Source organism: Zootermopsis nevadensis, unplaced genomic scaffold, assembly GCF_977971745.1.
Source record: "Zootermopsis nevadensis isolate Lab colony 2312 unplaced genomic scaffold, Znev_1.0 Znev_ptg000006l, whole genome shotgun sequence".
NCBI classification, from domain to species: Eukaryota; Metazoa; Arthropoda; class Insecta; order Blattodea; family Termopsidae; genus Zootermopsis; species Zootermopsis nevadensis.
Window position 1 is genome coordinate 9,412,255 of NW_028259138.1, and position 25,342 is coordinate 9,437,596.

Consider the following 25,342-nt stretch of genomic DNA (forward strand, 5'->3'; position numbering starts at 1 on the left):
GTATCTTATCTGAGACCAAACGTAATCTGGAAATGAAGTTACACAATCACGACGATATTAATTATTTTATTAATGGAAACGCAGATGATTCAGGGTTGTATCATGGAACACATTATCACGTGTCAGTTAAGAGGTTACTAAGATTAATACTTTCTGGATACTTATGCCCTGTAGTCTGGTATAAGTTTACCGAGTAACTTACTGCCTCAAATATCAGGGCAAGGGAACAATCACCTTTGAAACGTCGATAAATGTTAATCAGACATCATAACAGCCTATAGTCTTTATACGCGGCAACGTGAGAAACCAAATTTCATCTACATTGTTCCTGTGGTTATGTCATTTGTTAAAAACCATATAGGTAAATATTAGTCTTAAACACACAATTGAATATTAACAAATGTATGGTATAAGAAACAAGAAATTTTGTCACAGCTCATTTTTAATAAAACCCCGTACTAATAAAAAGTCTTTAGCTAATACAAGCACGCGTATTACAGGCCTAATAATTTCCGAAAGTACACGCGATTTCATGACGCAGGGAAGATTTCAGAATAAACTCGGCTCACACAGAAGTTTACTGCTTACTGAGAACCTATGACATTTGTGGCAGCACGGAACAATCAATAATTAATCAAATGTTTCTGGTTTCCTAGATGCTAGCCTCCGTCTTCATTTTCCTTGGCACGGGAAACTAAGAGGGAAGGGAAATGGCAATGTGGCTCAGCGAACCGGAAAGAACCGTCACAAATCCAGAGAAAATTTCCTTCAGTGTAGTACAGTTGATCGAAGCATCCTGTGTATTCAGAAGATTGATGGTATTGTTCTAGAACTCCACAGACAGCAATGTTCTATACCCATATTATACAAAATCTTTCTGTCTCTCCAAGTTTCTTTCTGACGTCCTTAGGTTGCTAGAGTAGCATGTGCAATTTTATAATGGATAAACAAACCATAAAATTCATTGTCAGGACTTTTTCCATCGTCTGTTCTTTAAAACCACGACGTTTCGGAGGCTGGTTCTGTCTCCGTCTTCAGGTGAGAGGTACCTACTCCGCTAGGCCCCTTAGATAGAGCTAGTCTCTGTCACTGGACAATATAAATCGTGCAATTTGCACGATTTATTTTGTCAGCCTCCGAAAATTCGTGGTTTTAAAGAACAGACGATGGAAAAAGTCCTGACAATGAATTTTAAGTGTAAACTACCGTCGTCAAAACCCTTTAGAATTGAATAAACAAACCTGCCCACCATTATTTTTTGCTATGAAAGAGTAAAAACATTAATACACAAAGCGATAACTTTGCAGAATCCCAGATGTAAACAATATAAAATATTTGTGAAATCATATCCTTCCCTTTTCTAACATGAATACAATGAATTATAAAAATAATTCATATAATGTAGAAACCTGAATTAGACATTTTTAAAAAAAAACATACAAATTTTAATGTAACTCCTTAGTGTGTAAAACAACAATATGGCCGCTGAGCGATATATACTTTACTATTGGCTTCATTTTGATAACAGATGACTGTCTGGAGTTGTGCGTGTGAATTTTTTTATTGAGGCACATCATAAATATGGCCTAAAATTTCAGCATTTTATATTTTAGACCAAACACTAGCATTAACATGCATGATAAAATAGTAAGTGGAAAACGTAGTTGCAAACACAGAAGCGAATATTATGTACTGAAACCGATCACAACATTTTACATCATTAGTTCATAGTTTTTATAGCAACACCATACAGAATAAGTAGAAGGAGTAAGTTCTTTGGAGTACTTCTTGTTTGTAATTCACCGTATTGATCACCACGATTATACAACAGATTTTGTCCTTCGCAAAGTTTTTAAGTGCATACAAGAAAATAAGGTGTACATCTCAGAAGACAAAGACTGATACCGCCGTCTTTTCCATAGACCACTTATTTATGCCACGGTGGTCTAGCGGTCAGAACACTAGCCTTGTAAGCCTGGGGTCCCAGGTTCAATTCCCGGTGGTGCTCAAATTTATAACGTGTGTTGGGCAAGGCCGTGGTCTAGGCATCACGGAGTTTTCCTCCGGGGGCTTCCCCGGTTTCTCCGTGGCATCCCAACAATTACTCCACTCACACACAGAAGAAGGCAATGGCAAACCACTTCTGATCAACTCTGCCAAGAATGTATATATGTATGAGCAGGTCCCTGACAACCTGAAGAGTTTGGAAGGATCCTGTTCATAATATATGGACCTGTCGTCAGACAGAACACTAGAAAAAAAAACACCCCAAAGTGACAGAGAGCAGTTGGCAGCCATAAAAAAACGACATTTTACACCTATGAGAAATACTGTCATTAATAATTCAGTTAAAGGAAAGCTCCCACACGGAACTAAATCTTATTACTTATTCTGAAGAGCAACCAGTGTAAAATACATCCGAAGCGGATGAAGAGATTGTGATCATATTGTGGTTGTCATGTCAGGTCTTCCTTGTGTTTTGATTATCACGGGAAATGTATAAGAAAAATACCAGCATCCAAATTTAATACACAATATGAGTTCATTAGAGAATTCAAAGCTCGTCCTTCTACACACCATCAAATATTATATTGCGGCAACCAAACAAACCTTGGTTTAGCCTACTTCAAAGTAAAAATGGGTTAGCCAACACACCAACCCTTCTCTTCGCTTCAAACACGGCAAAGGGCTTCAGGGCGATACTTTATACGTTTATGGTAATTGTAGACTTATTACACAAAACTAGGTTAAATGTTGTTTACAAACTACAGTATATTTTTGAGGACAACGTTTCTGAAGCTTGTCGTGTGTCATCTTAGAAATCATTCTTATTTTATTGTCAGATACGTGGAATTTGTGATTATTTTATGTCTTCAAAAATGTAAGTTATATATCAATTAAATTAAAAAAGATACGAATTATGGTATTTACAAACTTAGTATAGCACGGAATTTAATGATTATATCTCTCCCAGTTCAGAAGTTTGCACGCTAAATATATCACCATAAAGGAATTATTAATGGAAGCAAATTTTAAAAGTACAGAGGTCAGGAGTTACAACAAAAGGCACTCACGGTCGAGTTGGATGACGCCATAACCCGGGGGTTCTCAACCCGTGGCACATGGGTCTCATGCGGCCGTCCGATATGTTTCTGCGGTCCGCGCAAAATAGTGCCACCGATATGATACAACCTATTTGCCTGATATCAATAAATACGTTTCGTCGATGTCGTCAACTTGTTGCAGTACAATGCGCATAATTAGGAGCAATTGTTCATCTTAACGAAGAACGTGAATTAATGCAGAGGGCGGACGCGTGACACTGACGAACACCTGAAATCAAATCTGATACTGAAATATTACTCACGAAATTGCACTGACAGACATCTCACTAATGACTTTATTTGTTACAAAAAATTATTGAGTAATGTAGACCTGTTTACACATTCAAGTCAGTAACGATTTTAATAAATTTCTATGAATGTGAATAAACTGTCTTCTGCTATAACCCCATGGCTCCCGTTAAGAAAAGGTTAATACGACCCCAAACTGAAAACCTTAAGAACCACTTTCATTAAGTTACCAATCCTTGCACAGGGTACAAGCCTACAGACAGAAGTATGAAAATGGTTTTTCTTGCAATGACAGAGATTAACCTGTAATCAAGAAATTTCAAATCTGACGTGAAGTAAAGGTAAGTGTTATGAAATAGTATTTCGAAACGTAAATAATGAAGACAATACAAACACACAAGAAAATGTCATTACGGACAAATACAGAGGGCTGAGCGAATCGTACATTTAAATTAATGTATGGAAGTTTATTTACGTTATTGTTTAGTAATCCTACACTAAAGTCTATATTAAAATCATTTAATTTTTCACAATTCAAAAACAGTTAATAACAAATTATTAGAATCCGTACGAGTTGTTAAATATATTATGGATTCAAAATACATATAATCCTAATAATGAGACGTCGGATTCTACTGCACGTTACACAAATACATCATTTTAAATAAAACCGATAAAATTGTAATTTACTATTAAATATGAAATATCGCTTGCACTACAGACATACAACTTGTAGTCAGAAAATAAATATGTTTGAAATGTGAACCTAGACCAAATTACTAGAATTTCACATGTTTGCGAACACCTGATAATGCCTTCTTTCCACATGTACGACAAAAGTAGCTGATTGTCATTATACTATAAGCATCTGCACCCGTGTAGTACTTAACTTTTTTTATCGTAACTTGGGTGGTGATTAGATTCAAGGTAAACATTTTCCAAACTTTGTAGTAATTACTCAAAGAGTGCCGAAAACATTTTTATTACGGAAAAGTCTACTACACTGTCAAAACGCATGAAACGAGTCAAAGTGTGTCATGCCTGAACTCCTGTTAGAATGTTGCCTGTTTAACTGCATCTAGTTTATTCTCGGTAGTTTCCATTTTTAAATCAAGACCCTCCAGTAAGTTCATTCACTGTAACTGCCTGGATTTGGAACTTAGCCATTGACACCGCTGACTCTAAGTCATATCCCAACTCCCCCCTAGTCTCTTTACGTGGTTTATCTATTAACGTAGAATTGTTCATTATTTTTAAAACTAGAATCCCAGGATATTGTGTGCATAGCAGTTGAAAACAAAATGGCATGGCACTGTATCGGACTTAATTATGAGGCTTAACGGTATATTTGTAAAGATGTTGGCGGATGGCGGTAAGCGGGGTGAGGGTATGTCGTGAGATTCCCATTGAAATTACATGGAAAAATTCTGTTCCGAGACTCGCTGATGCAATGCGAAGGTGAAGGTATATAGAGGGGCGCTTAATATGTGTTTATGTTATTAATTGTTTTAAACATATGTTTATATAACTGAAAATACTTTTAAATTCGTACGATCCCAAATCCCAATTGGCTATAAAAATTATTTAAGTTGTACAGAACGCCTTAAACTTCAAGTGAAAAAGAAAGTTGTTCAAATCAATCATGAAAGAAGTCACTCATTTTTTTTTGCATATTATTTGCTTAAATAATTGCCGGTGGTTTGTTCCTAGGAAGTATTTCATCTTGCACAACGCAGCACTTAAAGCAATATAACAAATTTCTGTAAGTAAATTCTGTGAAGGAAAATTGCTATTCAATAATCATGTTGTGCTACGTTGTCTTATCGAAACTTCATAACTGAGTTCAACACTTAATCCATATATAAAATTTAGGTCGGTGCCTTTCATTTTGTAATAAATGTAAATACAATTACGTCATATACGATTAAGAAGTACAACAGAGACATGAAGAGTGGTAAATGCGTTTCTATGACCACATATAAATTGACCCAAGAATTTGATTACATGTGATAAATGCATCAAGGATTGAACGGCGAGGTCAAATGGGTAGTAGCTTGATCTTGCTGCGTACTCGAGAGGTCGTGGTTCAAATCTCGGTTCAAACACTGGCTATCCTGACAGAGGTTTTCGTTGTTTTCCTCAATCCAAGTAAGCAAATTCCAGTAGGATTTATGATTTTTAAGGTTTTAAGACTTTTAAGACATTTTAAAAAACAAACGATTGGTAAAGTGCAAAATAAAGAAAGGAGTGACATACGATCACCAACAAAGATATTCAGAGAATAGCCAAAACAATACCTAAAATAGACCACGACCAATTCCCTTCACGTACTGAAGTTCATCGCTAATACGACAGCCGACAACTGCACGTGATTCTAAGGCAGTTCAACCCAAAAGTTCCCACGCAAACTACTTTTCTGACGTTCATCTTGAAATTATTTATTATCCTCTCTTCTCAGTTTACAACTTCACGTTCTCGAAATTTTTCCATAGTACGATTCTGCATGCATTTTTTATTCCCAGACTTACCCATTTACCCACCACATTATATTTTACAGAATTTCAATATCCTAACACTAGGTGATCTGCATAAAATACTAGAAGTCCTCGTTCTGCCAATCTTTGTATGTCATTAAATTTTTCAAACATTTATTTATATTCTTCCCTCACAGTGAGTTCCCACTTCGTACCTGCACAACCAAATGGCCAAATTACTGTTTTCGCATTCTAATCTTCAGGGATTTTGAAAAAAAAAATTCGAAAAACTGGAAAGAAAAATTACAAATTTGATCTCTTAATTTCAGCATACGCGACATTTTCATTTACAGTGTTGATCTCAGATACTGTTCTCATTATGAACCATTCTCAAGTGCTTCAGAGCATTACACATACCTACAGTTGTATTAAGACTGTTTCTGAGTTAAATTTGTCACGTTCTTATATGTAGTTTAATCAAAATGCAATTCTTAATTATGTGTACTGGCCGCAGGAGAAATTATGCATTACGCTGCCTTTCAAATCTTTACGGTACGCTGTCCATTGCACAGGAAAATTACCTGGAACTCGCTAGAGTTCTCTAGACGCGTGTGCACTGAAACAAATATTGCGCTAAACAAACATCTAGAGCAGCTGAAATAGCTTTTCCCAGAGCACTGTAGAGCGACTGTATAGATTAGTCTGGAAGGTGTGTACACCAGCATAATGCATCGCGGAATGGAAGGCCGTGTCTCAGTCCATCATGTCTCGTGCAAGCTGTTATCGTATTAAAATGAGAGGAAATGTGTCCGAAAAGAAAAAAATGTAGGATAAAAATTGAATCACTAGAAGAGAAGAATAATAAGAAGGAGAGTACGGAAAATTATTGAGATAACTAAAGAGTCAAGAAATATTTGACAAGAATTGCCCATCGACATTTTATTCTTGTGAGTGCTGCAGAATTTAAATCTGTTACAAATAAACAAACAAACCAGAATTAGCACAATTTAATGAAACGTATGGACGGATACCTACAAATAGCTGGGGTAGGTAACTCTATTTGATGAATCGCCCTGATGACGGAGGCAGTATGACCTCTGAAACGTTGGTTAACATCGACCAGACTACGCGGCGCAACAACCCAGAAGACAGAAATCTTCATACTCATCGCCCTGATGATGGAGGCAGTATGACCTCTGAAACGTTGATAAACATCGACCAGACTACACAGCGCAACAACCCAGAAGACAGAAATCTTCATACTCATCGCCCTGATGATGGAGGCAGTATGACCGCTGAAACGTTGGTTAACATCGACCGGACTACACAGCGCAACAACCCAGAAGACAGAAATCTTCATATTCATCGCCCTGATGATGGAGGCAGTATGACCTCTGAAACGTTGGTTAACATCGACTAGACTACGCGGCGCAACAACCCATAAGACAGATATCTTCATACTCATCGCCCTGATGATGGAGGCAGTATGACCTCTGAAACGTTGATAAACATCGACCAGACTACACAGCGCAACAACCCAGAAGACAGAAATGTTCAAACTAATCCTTAAAAGTCCACATTTAGGATTTATAGCCTTGAGAGTATTCATAATGCCCGAGAAACGTTTCATAAACTTACATTACGTCAACTAGTTTTTACAAGCAGCGCAAAGAATGAAAAACTATAAAACTAATACAGCGTAGTATTATCATCTTGTTTCACTTCCAACACAGTTAAAAGCCTTAACACTACCTCCACGAGACAGAGTTTTGTTCATAATTGTACAGTCGCTCATGTACTCAGGAACAAAATGTTCATTACAGTGTTAAAAACAGCCTGATACTGGTCCCTAAGCTGAGTCGGATAAAACCAGTTCACGCTGTTCCACCCTATTCTTTAACATCCATCTCAATGTTATCTTTTCATCTGCACTTAGACCTTATAAGTGGTCTCCCCCTTCAGATTATCTGAAGTCTAAATACTAAGACAACATTAATCGTGAGTTGCATAACAGAAAGCTCATATTTGCACTCCACCAAAAGCTATTATATTTACAGAACGGAGCATAGCATATAGCATACATGGGCATAACTTGAAATACGCTTGAGAGACCTTGACGTAGACGATAAAACAATATTAAAATATATTTTATATATGAGAATGTGGCTCGGATTGGGCTGGTTCAAAATATATTCAACTGGCTGTTTTACCCTGTGTAAGTTATTTACTTCAGCGTCTTCAAGTTCAACTATTTTATTCGAAAAAAATGTTTAAAACACTTGTAATTTATAGCTCCCCTTTAAAGCAAGCGAGCATTTTCACGTGCTTATAAAACAGGAAAAGTATTGATTTATAAATTCCGATCTTTACGTTTTGGAATTTAGATTGAATGAAAACTGTATAATAACTGCTTTTAAAACCTACTCTTAAACTCAAGCAAGTTATAAGTTGAAGTTTGTAAATTTACAACGAACAATTTGTTTCTGTATTTCGGTTTTTAGTCTTACGAAAACGGTTAGAAATTAACAGTTAGTTGACATGTCTTACTCTATAACACTGTGCAGTATTTCACCAACATAAGTATCTCAGCCTGACCCGAGAATCGAAACTCACACTTAAAAATTCGATTAAAACAGTAACTACGACACCCAGTGAAATGTAAAACGAAATTAACAGAATGAACCTTACCTGCTAAACAGTTATATTAGTCCTCCCACGCCATCACTTTGAACAGCGTTTGTTGACCCCACACAAAAGATTTAGCGTCAGGCGCCTCAGCAGGTACACCGAACGGCAACAACGCGTCCGTACAACCGACGCCGGCACCTTGAGTCGCGGGTCTGACAGACGGGCAAACTATCGGCGCCTCCACTAGCGCCTCTACCGGGCGTTTCTCTGAATCCCGCAGCAGCTACAGCAAATATGGGATGCATTAGCAGAGGAATGTTTCTTTGTAAACCACACAAAAACAAATACACGTATGTGATGGTTTTTTGTACGAGATGTGCCAGTACACACCGCAGATATATGCAAAGCTCTCCAAGCACAAGGCACGTAGGCGCCTTTGGCAAAATTACATCCTCCTTTACAGCTGTCTCTTTCTAATACAGATTTCCTCCCACATACCATAGGCGATTGGAAGGGGAGTCAGATGTGTTGTTGTCAGCATAAGTTGAAGGAGACAGCAGAGACTGCGCCAAACGGACTGCAAGCGAAACAAAGGATTCACAAGTTCACAGATGCTCCAGAAGTAGGAGTGTCGCATGACAAAGTGAGAGATAAATCTAAGGACCAGAGTGACAATAATTATATGACCAGATTGCTACATTCTTCTTACACTTCGCCTGAGCCGATATCGGCAGGTTCCTAACCCGCGCCTCTTATTCTTAGTGATATTCCAAGGTCTCTCCAAATTAATAAAATCCGTCACCTCTATTTCCTACAATTAGCTACGTTTTTGGAACAGAGTCTTCATTTATGAAGTGACAGTCCCATTTTGTTCTGATCATTAATTTACACCGTATTAAAATAGTCTAAATGGTCTAAATAGTCCTTATTTCTGTCAAATACATTTTACTATGACCCAACTATTCACGTAGAGGCCTTCAAAAATATTTCTATCCCTTCAGGTTGTCGAGCCAAAATTTTGTACACATTTATTTAATCAATCCTGATTAAGAACGTCGAAGTACAACTACAGAAACAAAGAGCCACTGTAGGCCATAATAATGACGATCAATTGTAGGTTATTATATATTCCATGCTCGCAAGTTTCATCTAGAGAAACGCTGGGCAGATTTTGGTAAAATTTCTTTTTTTGGAAATTAATTATTATGGGTTTTCTGCAGTCGGTAAAACAGACATAACATACGAATCTGTGAGGTGGAAGCTATACTAGCGACATTAGCGTACTTAATATAGGTTAATTAAATTACGTGCGACAAGGGATCTTCAAAATTATACCACTTACATTTTGTTACGTTTCTTGTAAAAAGTGGAGACGACAAAATATATTAAATCTATATCTAGTTTCACGTCTGCTGGCATGAAGCCACAAACACTAAAAGTAGGCATTTGACATCTGGTCTAGTGATAGATCATACGTAGGCCTATAACTAAGAAAAATTATATTAAATAATTCTTTAGGGTCAACAGTTAAAGAGATGGGGACCGATTTTTAATATTATGTCCGAAAAATTTAAAGTTATTTTCGAAGATGAAACTAATAAATAATAGTAATAGTAATTTTTAAAATTGCAATAAAGAAATTTGGATTCTATAAGGGGTATGGTATAACCACCACAGATATTTTTCAGAAATAAAACCTTGTGTTTTATTAATATTTTTCTCTGAACAAAATAGTTTAAGAGAGGTTTCGATATACATTTTATTATATATTACACGTGTTGAATCGTTTGTCATGACGGAATACAGTAAAGGTCCTGTATTCGAATCTATACTCTCCTCTCAAACGCGAGTTTCTGATACACAAATAGATAAATAAACATGAATGAAACAACGCTTTTGAAACTTGTATTTGTAGTGATGATAAGAGTGGAAAGTGTGGAAAATGGATTACAGTTCTTTGTAGTTTTGTGAATAAGAAATGCAGCTGATAAGAGCTGATGAATATGTCTCGTGTTGAAAACACAAGCTCATATTTTATATCGTTTATGATGTATTGACTGGTACGATTTTTCTGGACGCTACATATCCTAACGCTTATGTAGTTTAAGTAAATTTGGTGGGGTACTTTTCTATTTAAATTCGGAGCATTCAGAATGCAAAGGCGAAAATGACTCATGTGAAAACGCCGTGTATTTTGCTATGGATTAACATCTTTCTAATCTTCACTAAAGCTACTACGTGTTGAATGCTCATCATAAAGAGCTGTAAGAATCAAGAATAAGATATTCGGGGCAATTTTAGACAAACGGTCATGATATAATATAAGTTAATTTTTCTAAAATTCGCTTGAGTAAAATTTCTTTCTTATTTTACTTAACATTTTTATACTTATAGATGAAAAAGCATAGAATCTGAGAGTTACTAAATTAGAAAGTATGTGGAAAAATTAGTAGCAAATTTTAAGATAAATCCTGAGCGTTCGTCCGGAGAGACGTGGTAAATCCAAGAAGAAACACAATAAAAGCAGCCATTCTCCTAATCCAGAATCGAACCAAAACTTCCGAAATACGAAACAGAAGCGTCGACCTTTCAACCATGACGATAGGTCCCCAGAGAAATTGAGGGAAGCCACGAAACTTCAAAGTTCGGAAAATTCGGTTCCCGGTCGGATTGTCCCTACTGAACGGACGGGTTACTTTTGCTGCTAGCCTGTGTTAGATAAAAGAGCTGTTTCTAGCGAATAATTTTCCATTACTGTAAGTAGACGTAAACACAAAAATCGTATCTTAAATACTTTGTTAACTGAAAAAAGTATACAAAATTACTATGCGTACCGGCTTAAAAGTGTGTATAAATACAACGAAAGGTCATTATAAAGTCAGTCGGGTCCAATAAATGCAGCAAATGGGTAAATTAATAAGTGGAAAATTGTATTTATTCGCGCGCATTATTACCAAAAATCGTAATACCTACACTAAACAGAAAATAACAAATTTGTAACTGGACGTGTGTTTACTCGGTAACCGCTTAAGTAACCTATATAAATGTGCATAATTAACATTCAGCAGCACATTTTGAGCGTAGCCTACTGAATCATAAGACCAATTAATTACTTCTTTCTTCCTTTCTCCATTCATTACTACTTCCGTCTTTCCTTTTAATTATTTTCCATTTTTCTTTCTTTTGTCTTCCAGTGTTTCTTCCTCTGTTTCTGATTCCTTCCTTCTCCCTTTCTTTTATTCCAGTATTTCGTCGTTATTTCTCAGATTCTTTCTCCATCCTTCAATCGCTTCCTCTTTATCTTCATTTATTTATTTAAAATTCCCTTTATACGCCACACTTTAGGACGCTTAGAACTGCAGAAGACATTTAATTTTAATACGTTCTACTGCATTAGACCCGGAAAGGGTTTAGAGCTGAGATGTGATACGGAAAGCTTTAGGTCAGCATTCTGAAGACCGGGCGGAACTTAAGTCTCCTGTGAATAAATAATTTGGAAGATAATGTCGCTCTGATAAGCTTGGGAGGCTGAATACGTATCCTTTCTTTTCTTTACAGCACTGCATTAATTACCTATTTGGTTTAATGTTTATTAGGTATTAATAACAAAAAAGAAGATAGCGAGAAAAATCTTTGGAGTAATTTAATAATTTGCAGGTTTCTAAGTATTTTAACTTACTTTGTACCGATACACGTGGGGCTTACTTGTATCTATGTGAACATCTCCATCAGATCTCCTTGGTGTAGGGGTTACGCTTTATTTAAACGTGTCTTCAGGACGAAAATGCTTCGAAACTCTCCAGTTATCACCCGATTTGACACAGCGTCTACAGGAAGTTCTGAAACACTGTCGCTACCTTCAAAATCCTCATCTGCTAGCCATTCATAATCATCCAATTCCGATTTCACATAATTTATTGTTTGTTACATCTAACACTATAGAACGTGAAAATAACTGTTGTCCCCCTGATGATGGTGGCAAAAAGGACCTCTGAAACGTGGTAAACTTCTACCAGACTATACGGCGCAACAACCCAGAAGACAGCCATCTTAAGACTCACCGCCGTGAAAACCTCAAATTCTATATTATAGAACGTTGTAAAATTTGCATGGACTTATCGTACAAAATTAGATTTGACAGGAAAGATGTGACATCACTAATTCCAGATTACTTTGGACCAACGTATTTGGTTTTTAGAAGGAAATTTTCTGGGCATAAAAAATGCCCCCGTACAGTTCAACAAAACACTATTAGACAGATGACAGACGTAATGCTCTACATTAAAGAGTGAAACTTGTCTACAGTAGTCATCACCAAATTGCATGCTTCAAGACCATGGAAGGACGCCATCTCTTCTTTCCACATCTCTCTAACAACAAGTCACTAGTACGGCGTTGCTAGCTTTGCTACGCTGAGAGTTCCGAGCTGTCATCGCCTGCCTGGACTTAGACGTTTGTGTTGAGACGTTTTACGACGTTGCTATGACTCTAAAGCATGCAATTTGGTGACGGACACTTTTGAGCAGAGAAAAGCAACAGATTTTGGTCGGGTGCTCCAGTGGTTTACTTCGGGGTGGCTGTACCAGGGAGTCCCGCGAGGAGAATTTACTTAAAGATTACTTAACTGTATGTAAACTATCGACACCGACCGAAAGTACTTCAAATAGAGTTCCTCTCTGGAAGGCAGGAAATAACATTTTTAATAAATTCAGGTACAATATCGTAAATATTATATCATCAAGATATTAAAATTAGCACTGAACGGATTTTGAAGTAAGCCCAGTTCGATTTCGTCATAGCCAGATGTGGATAAAGTAAATGGAAATAATAAATAGTTACGAATTATTTTCCTATATATTTATTTAGATTATAATGCTTCCCCTCTTCGTATGAGAACATAAACATTTATGGACGGCAAATGTATTAATAACAACTGAGCACAGAAGCGAGGCGACTGAATTCTTGGGTTGCTGTAATGCACTTTTGAACCAGAGGTAAGGTCATCGTATTAGGTTGTCTCTCCTAGCAAACATGGTTTAACCTTGAACAACTCGCAGTGAAGGCAAATCGAATTTCATCTATATTCTTTGAAGTTTTTACATAAAGGAGTGAATTGTGACAAAGTTGGATCCTCACACCGAGCAGTCATCTGGCAAGCAACGGGGTTTTTACGTCGAAACTGAGATTGAAAAGTATATTAATGAAGTAACGATTATTATTAAAATATTTTCGTAAGAATAAGAAACCAATATGAATTCACTCACGTATCTGGGATAATTACAAAGTCTGAAGAATGTCAATTGCTGAATCTTTCTTTTACGCATAAATTCCACACCCACTTAGCACATTCTTTTTTCACTTGTGGAAATTCATGATCAAATGACACGTTAATATTGGCCTTTCACTGAATCTTCAAAGTTTTGTGCACTGAAGGGGTGATGAATATATTTCTCTCTTTTTTCAGTGTCCTTTCCTGCTATCTTTCGTCAGCCCTTCTATCTTTGCCGCTATCTACTTTGTTAGGAAATTTTTTGAAAATGTTAATAAAAAGTAGTTGACCACACACAAAAACACTCACACTAGCAACTAAGTAAGTAGGGATTTCATTCGAGGAGATAATTTATGTAATTCGTTTGTCTCTCAGAATAAACAGCAATTACTTCCCCAAATAAATTTAACCAATTGATTGTCGTAACGGAGACGTGTGTTGTGATTTATTTAAGTCATAAACTGAATTTTTAAAATATTATTTAAAAGATTTTGAGTTCAAAGCGTCCAAGAGCAAAATACACGAGCCGACATTAAAACATGAATTTAGACAAAAGTAAGATGATATATATACATGTTGCTGTGTAAGTTGGAGTCAAGGAATGCAGTACATGGTTATTTTATACGTTAACTCTCTGCGGCAAAAGAACAAGGAAGATTAATCTCATGTACAGTAATCTCTGACTCCAACTTACACAGCGACATGTAAATATATTATCTTACTTTCAGTACAGCCAGCAACATACTTAAATCCCGTTTCAATGTCAGCTCATGTATTTTGTCGCTGAACAATTTAACGCAGAAGATTATTTAAATAATGTTTAAAAATCCAGACTCAATCTCAGAAATAGCACAACAAATATCCGACAAATATCAACTGGTTATGTTGTTTAGGGAATGAATCTCAGTTTACTCTCAGAACCAAATGAAACTCATAAAATAAAATATGTTTAGGACAAGCATTTACCAGCCCTGAAAGTAAAAACTCAAAAGTTTTAGATTCAGAGCTATAGAAGTTGGACAAACACTTGCCACATTTGTCATCTGCCATATAAATAATACAAAATTATGTTTAATTAATTCATGAACTTGATATTAAAAACAGAGACCTTGCAGTAAAGAAATTTTACAGATGTGCCGCTGGGCTAAGAAACGGGAAGCCAACGCACCAGCACAGCCACCAAACATTATTTCTATACAAAAAAATAATAGACTTAAATTAAAAATATTCTATATTCCTTGTTTTGTACAAAATATGTAAAAACAAAACTACAAATTTCAAAATTAGATGTGAATATAATACAATAACGGTTATAACGCTGGCCTTGTAATCCTGGGGTCTCGGGTTCGATTCCCGGCGGTGCCCGAATTTATAACTTGTGTTGGGCAAGGCCGTGGTCTAGGCAACACGGAGTTTTCCTCCGTGGCATCCCAACAATTACTCCATTCACACACAGAAGAAGGCAATGGCAAACCACTTCTGGATCATCTGCCAAGAACGTATATGAACAGGTCCCAGTCCGAGAAAAGGATGGAAGGATCCTGTTCATATGGACCTGTCCTCAGACAGAACACTAAATAAAAATAAAATTGCACCTTACATGGCTCATTTGACTGTGATATTAGAGAGAAATTAGTCGGTATCATTCATTCATAGTTACTCTAATAAAATTATGCCAGTTAGACTTCTCCTTCATTTACTGCAGATAAAATCTACTGTAAAATAAAAAATGTACTTGGGCAATCGTGCTATAGATTTAGAAACGTCTCACGACTTAATAATCAGAAATCAATATAAAACAACTCAAATGTCCTGTTAAGAGCAATTATTTCACATTCCCTAACCATACATTTGACCTCATATTAGTGACCACATTCGAAAAGACAACATTTAAGGTTTGTAATATTTTCTGAACACTGGATACAATACATGTTCAAGAAATTAAACCTCTAATAAGAGCAGGGTGCGAGAAAGCAACCTTGAAATTATAAACGAGTTATCACATATCACAGAGTAAAATCAAAATATTTAATCATTATCCACGACTTCACGAAGAAGGATAAACATATTCTCCGATTAGGCTGTAAGCTTATGCATTTCATGCAAAGCACACCAAGATAAACTTGATCTACAGGCCCTAACTTTATCTTTGAATAAATACAACGTATGTAATGATTAATTCATCAGCAGTTCATCAATTGTTTACTTATATATATATATATATATTAAATTGCAGCTGCTTTTTATTTTAATTGGTCTGACACTGAGTTTAAATATCGATTACAAACGCTCTGATGATTGTTAATACAAAAAATATCTGCAATATGATACAGTAGTAAAATGCGGTAGCTGATTAAACAATTATTTAATTAAATTTATTGAACAATAGCCGTGTAAATGTTACATTTTAAGTTTATAATTCGGTTTACATATTTGCTGTTTCAATGTCACCATTATTTTAGTGGACTCAGGGCGGCTGATCATCTATCACCTGCTTCGGAGGGTTTTTTTCAGTTACACATCCGACGGATAGATATATGGCACATATTATCAGAACAGATTTCCCTGTACAGAAACACTTTTTGTTAAACAAAATAAAACAGGGGTTTCATTTTTATTATTGCAACAGAAATTCCAACTTCGTGACCAAGACAAGTACTGGTTCATACAATAGAAGCTACTGGCAATACTCATATTTTCTTTGGACGATGTGCATAAAATGAGGTAGTGTTTGTCTGTTTAATCCACGAAACTACAATTGGACATAGACGCAATTTAATATTAATGGCGTATATACGAGGTGCGATCGGAAAGTTTTAAGACTGTGTCAATAGAGTGCGAACCGGATGTAGTACGAGCTTCTTCCGCTAGGGGGTGCGGCCTACATTCATAGTGAATCAGTGTGCCAGCCGGCATCATCGAATTAGCATTTGTTTCTTAGTTACGGGCGTTTTGGTAGTGCATTACACCGACACTCCTGCGATTTCGGAATGGCGTGTGCATCAAATTTTGCCAAAGACTCGCCAAAACGGCTACGGAAACCTATGAAATGCTAAAGCAAGCATTTGGGGAGTCCGCAATGGGTCGTGCACAAAACTTTTGTGTGGCATTCACGTTTTAAAAATGGCCGAACCTCTGTCGATGATGACGAGCGTTCTGGACGACCATCTTCGAGCACAACGCCCGAAAATGTTACGAAGATCGACGTCGTACCATCAACGACTTGTGCGACATTGTTGGGATAGGCTATGGGACCTGTTAGCTGATTCTAAAGGAAGAACTCCACATGCGACGCATCGCAGCCAAGTTTGTGCCAAGGCTCCTGTCTGAGGACCAGAAGCAGAATCGACTTCTCGTTTGTCAGGAGCTCAAAGATCTTGCAAGAACCGACCCCAACTTCCTTTCTAACTTCTTCCTCTTCCCAAAGATGAAAATTCAGCTAAAGGGAAGGAGATTTGAGACGATAGAAGAGATTCAGGCAGAATCGCAGATGGTGCTTGACAGGCTGACAAAGAAAGATTTCCAGGGATGCTTCCAGGCTTGGCAGCTGCGCTTGGATCGTTGTGTTCACTCCCAGGGGAACTACTTCGAGGGTGATGGATGAATTTAATACCTGAGATAAGTGTACGGGTTTTTATACGCGCAGTCTTGAAACTTTCCGATCGCACCTCGTAAACATTTTTTAGTACTCTGTTGTGGTTCATACCTATTCATTGTTTATAAATTACACTTTACACGGAGCTCAAATGGAACTCAGTAATAGGATTTACACGTCTTCTGGGTTTTAGCGGCACGTAGCCTGGTAGAAGTTCACCGACGTTTCAGAAAAGTATTCTGCCTCCATCATCAGGGCGATGAGTAAGCCTCGCGGGGCTTTCTCACCGGCCTCACCGCTGTGAGAACCTGATATCTCACAAGTCTTCTACATTTCCTCATAGCTTGTTCACAGTGCAGAAACGCCGATAAGCAGGAAAAAAATCTTACAAATTTAAAATTTCTATTTGACACTTCTTTGGATATGGTAAACGCGTATGACGTAACACATAATCTGACTGAAAGTAGACTAAATCCTGGGAAGTATAATGATCTTTATGAGGTGCGATCGGAAGGTTTCCAGACTGCGCGTATAAAAACCCGTACACTTATCTCAGGTATTAAATTCATCCATCACCCTCGAAGTAGTTCCCCTGGGAGTGAACACAACGATCCCAGCGCCGCTGCCAAGCCTGGAAGCATCCCTGGAAATCTTTCTTTGTCAGCCTGTCAAGCACCATCTGCGATTCTGCCTGAATCTCTTCTATCGTCTCAAATCTCCTTCCCTTTAGCTGAATTTTCATCTTTGGGAAGAGGAAGAAGTCACACGGCGAATAAGGAGGGTGCGGGATGACGGCCATGGTGTTTGAGGCCAAAAACTGCCGAACTTTGAGGGCGGTGTGCGCTGGCGCGTTGTCATGATGCGTCGCATGTGGAGTTCTTCCTTTAGAATCAGCTGACAGGTCCCATAGCCTATCCCAACAATGTCGCACAAGTCGTTGATGGTACGACGTCGATCTTCGTGAATGGCCTGCCGAATCTTCGTAACATTTTCGGGCGTTGTGCTCGAAGATGGTCGTCCAGAACGCTCGTCATCATCGACAGAGGTTCGGCCATTTTTAAAACGTGAATGCCACACAAAAGTTTGTGCACGACCCATTGCGGACTCCCCAAATGCTTGCTTTAGCATTTCATAGGTTTCCGTAGCCGTTTTGGCGAGTCTTTGGCAAGAGATTCAGGCAGAATCGCAGATGGTGCTTGACAGGCTGACAAAGAAAGATTTCCAGGGATGCTTCCAGGCTTGGCAGCGGCGCTGGGATCGTTGTGTTCACTCCCAGGGGAACTACTTCGAGGGTGATGGATGAATTTAATACCTGAGATAAGTGTACGGGTTTTTATACGCGCAGTCTAGAAACTTTCCGATCGCATCTCGTATAACGATAGACTCACACTGGCAATGAACATACATCAAAGTCGCTAATGCATATAATACCGTAAAGAACATTTTCGAAAAGCACGAGTGTCCGACTGAAGTACAGCTTTCCACTGAATTAAATTTTCCACGAAATATTGCGCACTGTGAGTCTGGAAAAATGTGCTGGAAAACATTCTCCCTGAATTTAGTACAGGACCAGTACATACGAGACGTGAGACTAGCTCAGCCCAACAAATGTGATTTTCTTCTCTTTCTTTACCTCATGTTAGAAGCAGAGTCCAGTCACTTAGCTGAAGTTCGGAAAAGATTCTAGATTGTTCTAGAATCCAGCTTCCTAATCGTAATCTTATAATATTTACACCATCGGCAAAGTCTAAAAAAAAAATGTAAGGCAGCATTTTCAAAATTCAACTACAATTTTGTCTGTTGCATGTAAGTTGACGTAGAAAACAGCAAAGTACAGGACCGAATTGGAAACATAAGCTACTGGTCTATGTGACGTTGTTAAAAATTGGATACAACGTAAACATCAATAAATAAAGACGCACAAACTCTTGCAGATGCTAATAACGTTTGTCTAGTATCAAACACCGAGAAAGTTTCGTATGTGTTTGTGTCTCGTCCCAGAGTTAAAGGTAATGGTAACTAATGAATCATTTAAAAATGTGAATTGGCACAGTTAAAATATTTGGAGACGACAGCAACATAAGTAAATTTCATTCATGAATAAACCGAGAGCAGATTAATTCCGAAAATATTGCTACCACGGAGTTCATGTCCACTTGCGTTTACGTCTGCTAGCTAGAATATTAATAAGAATAACAAGAATAAACCACTTACGCGATCTAGAATTAGATGTAATGATAATGTTAAATTGCCTTAAGGAAATGGGATTAGAAGGTTTTCACTGTATTTCTCTGGCTCAGGATATTTTAAGAACACTGCAATGAAATTTCGGGTTCTATGGAATTCGGGAAATTTCTCGAAAATCAGAGCCACTGTCGCCTTTTAAGGTAACACTCTTTCCCATTGGATTAGTTACTTAGTCGGATAGTTATTAAATACTGAAACAATAGAGAATGTAACTTTGTTGTCAAGTTAAGATAGATTTCATTTCGATACAAATTCTATTTAAAACATCCGGATCTAATGTTTTGTTTGGCTTAGAACTTTTTGCCACGGTGGTCTAGCGGTTAGAACGCTGGCCTTGTAATCCTGGGGTCTCGGGTTCGATTCCCGGCGGTGCCCGAATTTTTAACTTGTGTTGGGCAAGGCCGTGGTCTAGGCAACACGGAGTTTTCCTCCGTGGGCTTCCCCGGTTTCTCCGTGGCATCCCAACAATTACTCCATTCACACACAGAAGAAGGCAATGGCAAACCACTTCTGGATCATCTGCCAAGAACGTATATGAACAGGTCCCAGTCCGAGAAAAGGATGGAAGGATCCTGTTCATATGAACCTGTCGTCAGACAGAACACTAAATAAAAATAATAATTGTTTCTCTGGTCTTTGTGTATAATTATACGACACCTCAACCACGAATGAATCTTAGAATCATTCGAGCACCCGTTATATTTCCATACGGATTACATAAAATTTGTGAAACGTTGAATGGAAACCGAGAACTACGAGGGAAAACATTGGCTGTAGTTAATTAAAACAATAAACCGTGTGTTGATTAGATAACAATCTACTGCCTGCACAATGACACTCCAGTGAATGGACGGAATTCTGGCTGCAATTATAACTCTCTCGTAGCTTCCTTCCAGAGAACATTCAGAAGATGTGACGCAGTTCCGTCGAGTCAATGTATTGTTATTCAGCCACCGTAAGAGCGTACGGGAACAACGGAGTATCCGTGATATGTTCTGTTTCTATGAGCGGCTGTGAGTAACAGAAATGTCAGACATTTCCGCTCAAAAGTCAAAGGAAAACGCAAATAAAATAAAAATTATTGGCGGTGTTAGTTTCCGTATGTGATGGAAGAGGAGTCAGATCCATCAGAGTAGTAAAGCCTGCAGTAAATTTTGGTAATTGCAACAATACAAAAAAAAACGACGTGTCCAAAATTCTTGCATATTTGGGAATAGGAAAATTTCATTTTCTCGGTCCCACATTATAGCAGAGGTTTAGAAATTGAATTATGGCATAAGGGACTATAAAAAATTTGACTCCCTTAGTGAAGATTCTTGTATTTTTCTTACCGATAATTATCGAATGTGCTGGTCAGGACACTGGCAAATATCAACAAGGGCGAAGCAAGGAGAAAGGGGAGAAGATGATAAAGAAGGGTAGGAAAAAGACGGTGATGATGAAGAATTAAAATATGAAGCGTAAGAAGAAGGAACAGACAATATATAAAAATATGACACAATGTTAACCCTTTTTATGCCATATCAACAAAGCTATCATTCGACAAAGGCGACTACTTCAATTTCCTTTCGTCTCAGATGAATATAAGTACGTTACATGGATTCTACAGACCTGACTGAAAGAATCCTTGGAAATGTAAAGTTTTCATTAATAAAGTCTTCTCGGTCTATCAGCCGTGTTAGTTGCCGATTGATCACCAACCAACACGGCTGATAGCCCGAGAAGACTTCATTAATAAAAGCCACAGTGAAAGCTTCACATCATATGTAAAGTTTTATTTCTGAAGATTGGATCGATGTATCCCATGCATCAGTCCTCTATCTGTCTCACAAAATAATATCGGGAGAAGATTAATACTACAGTCCATTTGTCTGTTATCTAAGAGGCTCCTTACTGAAAATGACTCAAATTAAGTCCCTAAACATCAATAAAATTGTTGTAATTTCTAAACCGTATAATCTATATTTCGATCAGATGACATGAAGATACAACTACTTAAGTAATGGACTCTATTCCATGAAGTCAGTTAATCTCTGGAACGTTAAAATAGCATTTCAGTAATTTGTGTAGGCATATCTTCAAAGTTACAGTCATTGAATAGTTTACATTTATAATCCAATCATAAAACCGCAAAATTTATTTCAGTCACCACCAATCGATACGTTATATATCTACTGGCACACCGCTAATTATTTAATTAGGCCTTTATCGGAGAGTATTCTCACCCAGTAACCAAGGGTGTCATATCGCACTTTATTGGTGCTAATTATTACGTGGAATGATTTCTGACAACTTTATATATACTATATGATGGCAAAAAATTCGGCATTAAAAATAATCCGGAGACAGGGATAGCTCTATCGACTGGGGTCAACGCAGTAGATTTTTACCTGAGACAGAGACAGATTCGAGTCTCCGAAACGTCGTGCTTTGAACAAAAATACCGAAACGATGGATAATGTGGAGAGAATTCGTTCTTTAAAAAATAATTTTGTTTAGCAACTGTAATTGTTTTGCAACGGTCGTAAAATTTAAGTTCACGATTCAAATCAAGATTGAAATTACAAGTTTGACTTCAAAACAAGTGTTTTATTTAAGTGTAATGATGGCCCCTTGCCAAATTCAGTTTGCAAGGACAATGCGTCATGTTACGTATGAAAATCACAATATGTAATATGTAGTGAGACTGTTTACTTGTGTTCAACTCATATTCCATCTTAAGCTGCAGAAAAATAAGAACACTTCGTTATCATTTACAGATAATCCAAGAGATTCTTAGCATCGGACCCCTGGTTTATGGTAATGTGGTATTTTAATACAACGGAGAATTGCTATCTCGTCAACTTTCAAGCTGTGCGAACATCTCCTATCTGCTGTCCACGACAGACTGTTCAGCTGATTCCCAGCTATCCTTCCCCAGCCGTGGTGACTGATTCACGACATTCTACACCAGCTTATATCGAGTTCTTCTTTCACAATGATTTTCTCTTCACCTCCTTCTTCAGGTTACGACGCGTGAGTTGAACGCATCCATAACTGTGGCACTTCTAAAACTCCTTCCTGACGAGAGCGTTTTTAAGTGTAGCCAGCGACCTCAGCTTCCATCATTACCCTCACTATCACATAAAAAGTGTGTTGCAAATAGACCACGTGTTCCGGCCAGTCCTGTAAACCCAAGTAAATGAACGTCACTGGCCAGTGTCCCGTTCCCATCTTCTAGCAGTGAAATCTGATCGTCTGGTACTCACGTTGCAAGGTCGCTCAAATCTGCACAGCAGGACAATTGGAATATTATCTTCTTTTGTTCTTGGCCGCTGTTTCTCCTACAGAGCTCTCTTCCGAGTTATAAATTACAGTACCCAAGAGTGCCCTCACTCACTCTCACATTTTTTGGCCCAGACTCTAAAAACATCTGAACTACTTTCCGTAGCGATTAGCTGCATAATTGACAAAAATCACAGTTCTTTAAGAGCTACTTGTTTACTGATTTTAAACAACATGAACTCTGGATTAACAGCAAGACTCGTGCACCAATACTTGAAACTGCATGGTGAAACCCAAAATGGCGTGCTTTTCTTTTGGTTGGTGGGAATTATTGAAAAAAAATCCACAATCATGAAACGGTTATATCACGCATTTTTAATGAACCGTGTGCAATGACACTTTGCAGAATGTTACAGTAATATTGTGACATTTCAGATTTTCATGGCAGCGAGTGCGAAATTGACAGCCTTCTCGCAGAGACCGACCGATCGCAACCCTGATAACGGAGGCAGTAATCACCTACGAGACGACAATCTCAAATACTATCATCGTCAGTGATATTACTGAGAGGCCACAACACAACAGTATCCAAACCCGATTTCCAGTCGATTAAAATAACAGTAAGTACTGCTCCAGAGGGAGATGCATGACGGGAAATTTCCTGCCCTGAGCCACTAGGGCGCCGGGAAAGCCTTAGATGTCGGCGAAATGTCAAACAAAGAGGTTCTAGTATTGTGTAACAAACTGGAACGGCGGAAATTTAAAAGATCGTGGCATCACAAAAGACTCCCGAGGTACGGCACAATAGACTGTAATTGCATACGAACTTTGGAATAATAATTTAATCACGAGAACAATAAATCTTTGACGCAAAGGGGCCAACGTACAGAACTCAGTTACAAAATCGATGCAGCTTGGTCATAGTTCCCATGACAAAAATTAAATATCAATTATTTGTTTTAATCCGTCTGATCACAATATAATTTTTATTTAAAATTTTCTTATAATTAAGATAATAAAACATATATCATTCATGTTACATATCGATTGATCGATTTACATTTCGGAACATTTACACAACATGTTTCGGTTTTTATAAAACCATCATCAGGTGTAAAATATATCTAAGAACTTAAAACTCAATTATGATTTCTGTAGTTTTTTGGTGATGTTTCATTACGTTTGTTTTTCCATTTTGGGCGAAGGTGTTGTTTTTCTTAAATGTTATTAGATGTACATATCGGTCAAAGATGTAGGAGTGAGTGTCCCGATATGTCCAGAAGTACTAGTCAATCGATATGGAACATGAATGATATATATTTTATTATCTTAATTATAAGAAAATTTTAAATAAAAATTATATTGTGATCAGACGGATTAAAACAAATAATTGATATAATATTCACAATATGACGCAATTACACTATCTTAAAAATTAAATAATGAAATATATCGAGTATCTATGGTTACACAGCGGTAGGAGAATAGAAGAAAACTACATAATGAGGAGTTCCATGATGTGCATCACCAAGGGAAGCAAATGATCACGAACCAACACTTCCCTGTTACACAGATAGATTCGACAGGACCTCACTCTAAATGAAGGAACATAATTTATACAGCTTCATAAGCTTTCGGCAATGTAACATCCGGGGGGGGGGCGTTTTTACTCACTTATAAAATATTGGCGACCCTGTCAATAGCTAAGACGACACATCGTCGAATGCACGATGATTAATGAACAATGAACCGAAAGAGATGTGAGAGAAACTGTCGTGACCTAACTTAAAGTATTATGCTGGCATTTGCCTGAGAAGACTGTGGAAAAACACTGAAAACTCAGTCAGAATAACTTGTGAATTTCAATAAAAATTTCCTTGGATATTTTCCATCGTCTCGTAAAATAATAAAATAGAAAACGACGTTTCGGAGATGGGGCTCTATCTCCGTCTTCAAGTATCTACTCTGTTGGGCCCGATAGATAGAGCTAATCCCTATCTCCGGACCGTAGATAGTGATGAGGCCCAAAAGAGTAGGTACCTGAAGATGGAGATAGAGCCCCATCTCCGAAACGTCGTTTTCTATTTTATTATTTTACTAGACGATGGGAAATATCCAAGGAAATTTTTATTCAAATAACTCGCCATCGTCACGAACTTTTATATTGGATACAGAATAACCTGTCTCTGGAGTCGAAATTTTAACCTGAGACTACCCGTGCAGTAAGGAGAAGCTGTGACATTCGGTGTAGGCGGATTTATGAAATCAGATTTTTTATAAAGCTAACTAGACAATTTCTTGTTCCATTTAACTTGAAAGCTCGAAGTCGCAGTACCATTCTAAGTTAATTTAGTTCGAAAAACATTTCTGGAAGAAGGGTATAACAAAATAAAGAAAGGGCGAATTACAGATTTTATATTTACTGTAGATTTTCCAAAGAAAATCGAATTTTTACGGGTTAGCAACCCTGCGGAGTGCCTATTAAACTTATTCCGTCCGTCAATTCCCGTGC

The 25,342-nt window shown here is 37.5% G+C and overlaps 1 protein-coding gene across 5 annotated transcripts in view; it reads right to left on the minus strand.

The window, feature by feature from the left end:
* LOC110831469 (uncharacterized) overlaps nt 1-25,342 on the minus strand; it is a 396,354-nt gene that overhangs the window by 270,262 nt on the left and 100,750 nt on the right. For 4 of the 5 annotated variants that reach the window (XM_087343664.1, XM_087343661.1, XM_087343662.1 and 1 more), the window contains exon 3: nt 8,516-8,738. The exons of the other annotated variant lie outside the window; for it this stretch is intronic. The gene's annotated coding sequence lies outside the window, so the exon portion shown is untranslated. The remainder of the gene's footprint in view (nt 1-8,515; nt 8,739-25,342) is intronic. 5 annotated transcript variants of the gene reach the window in all.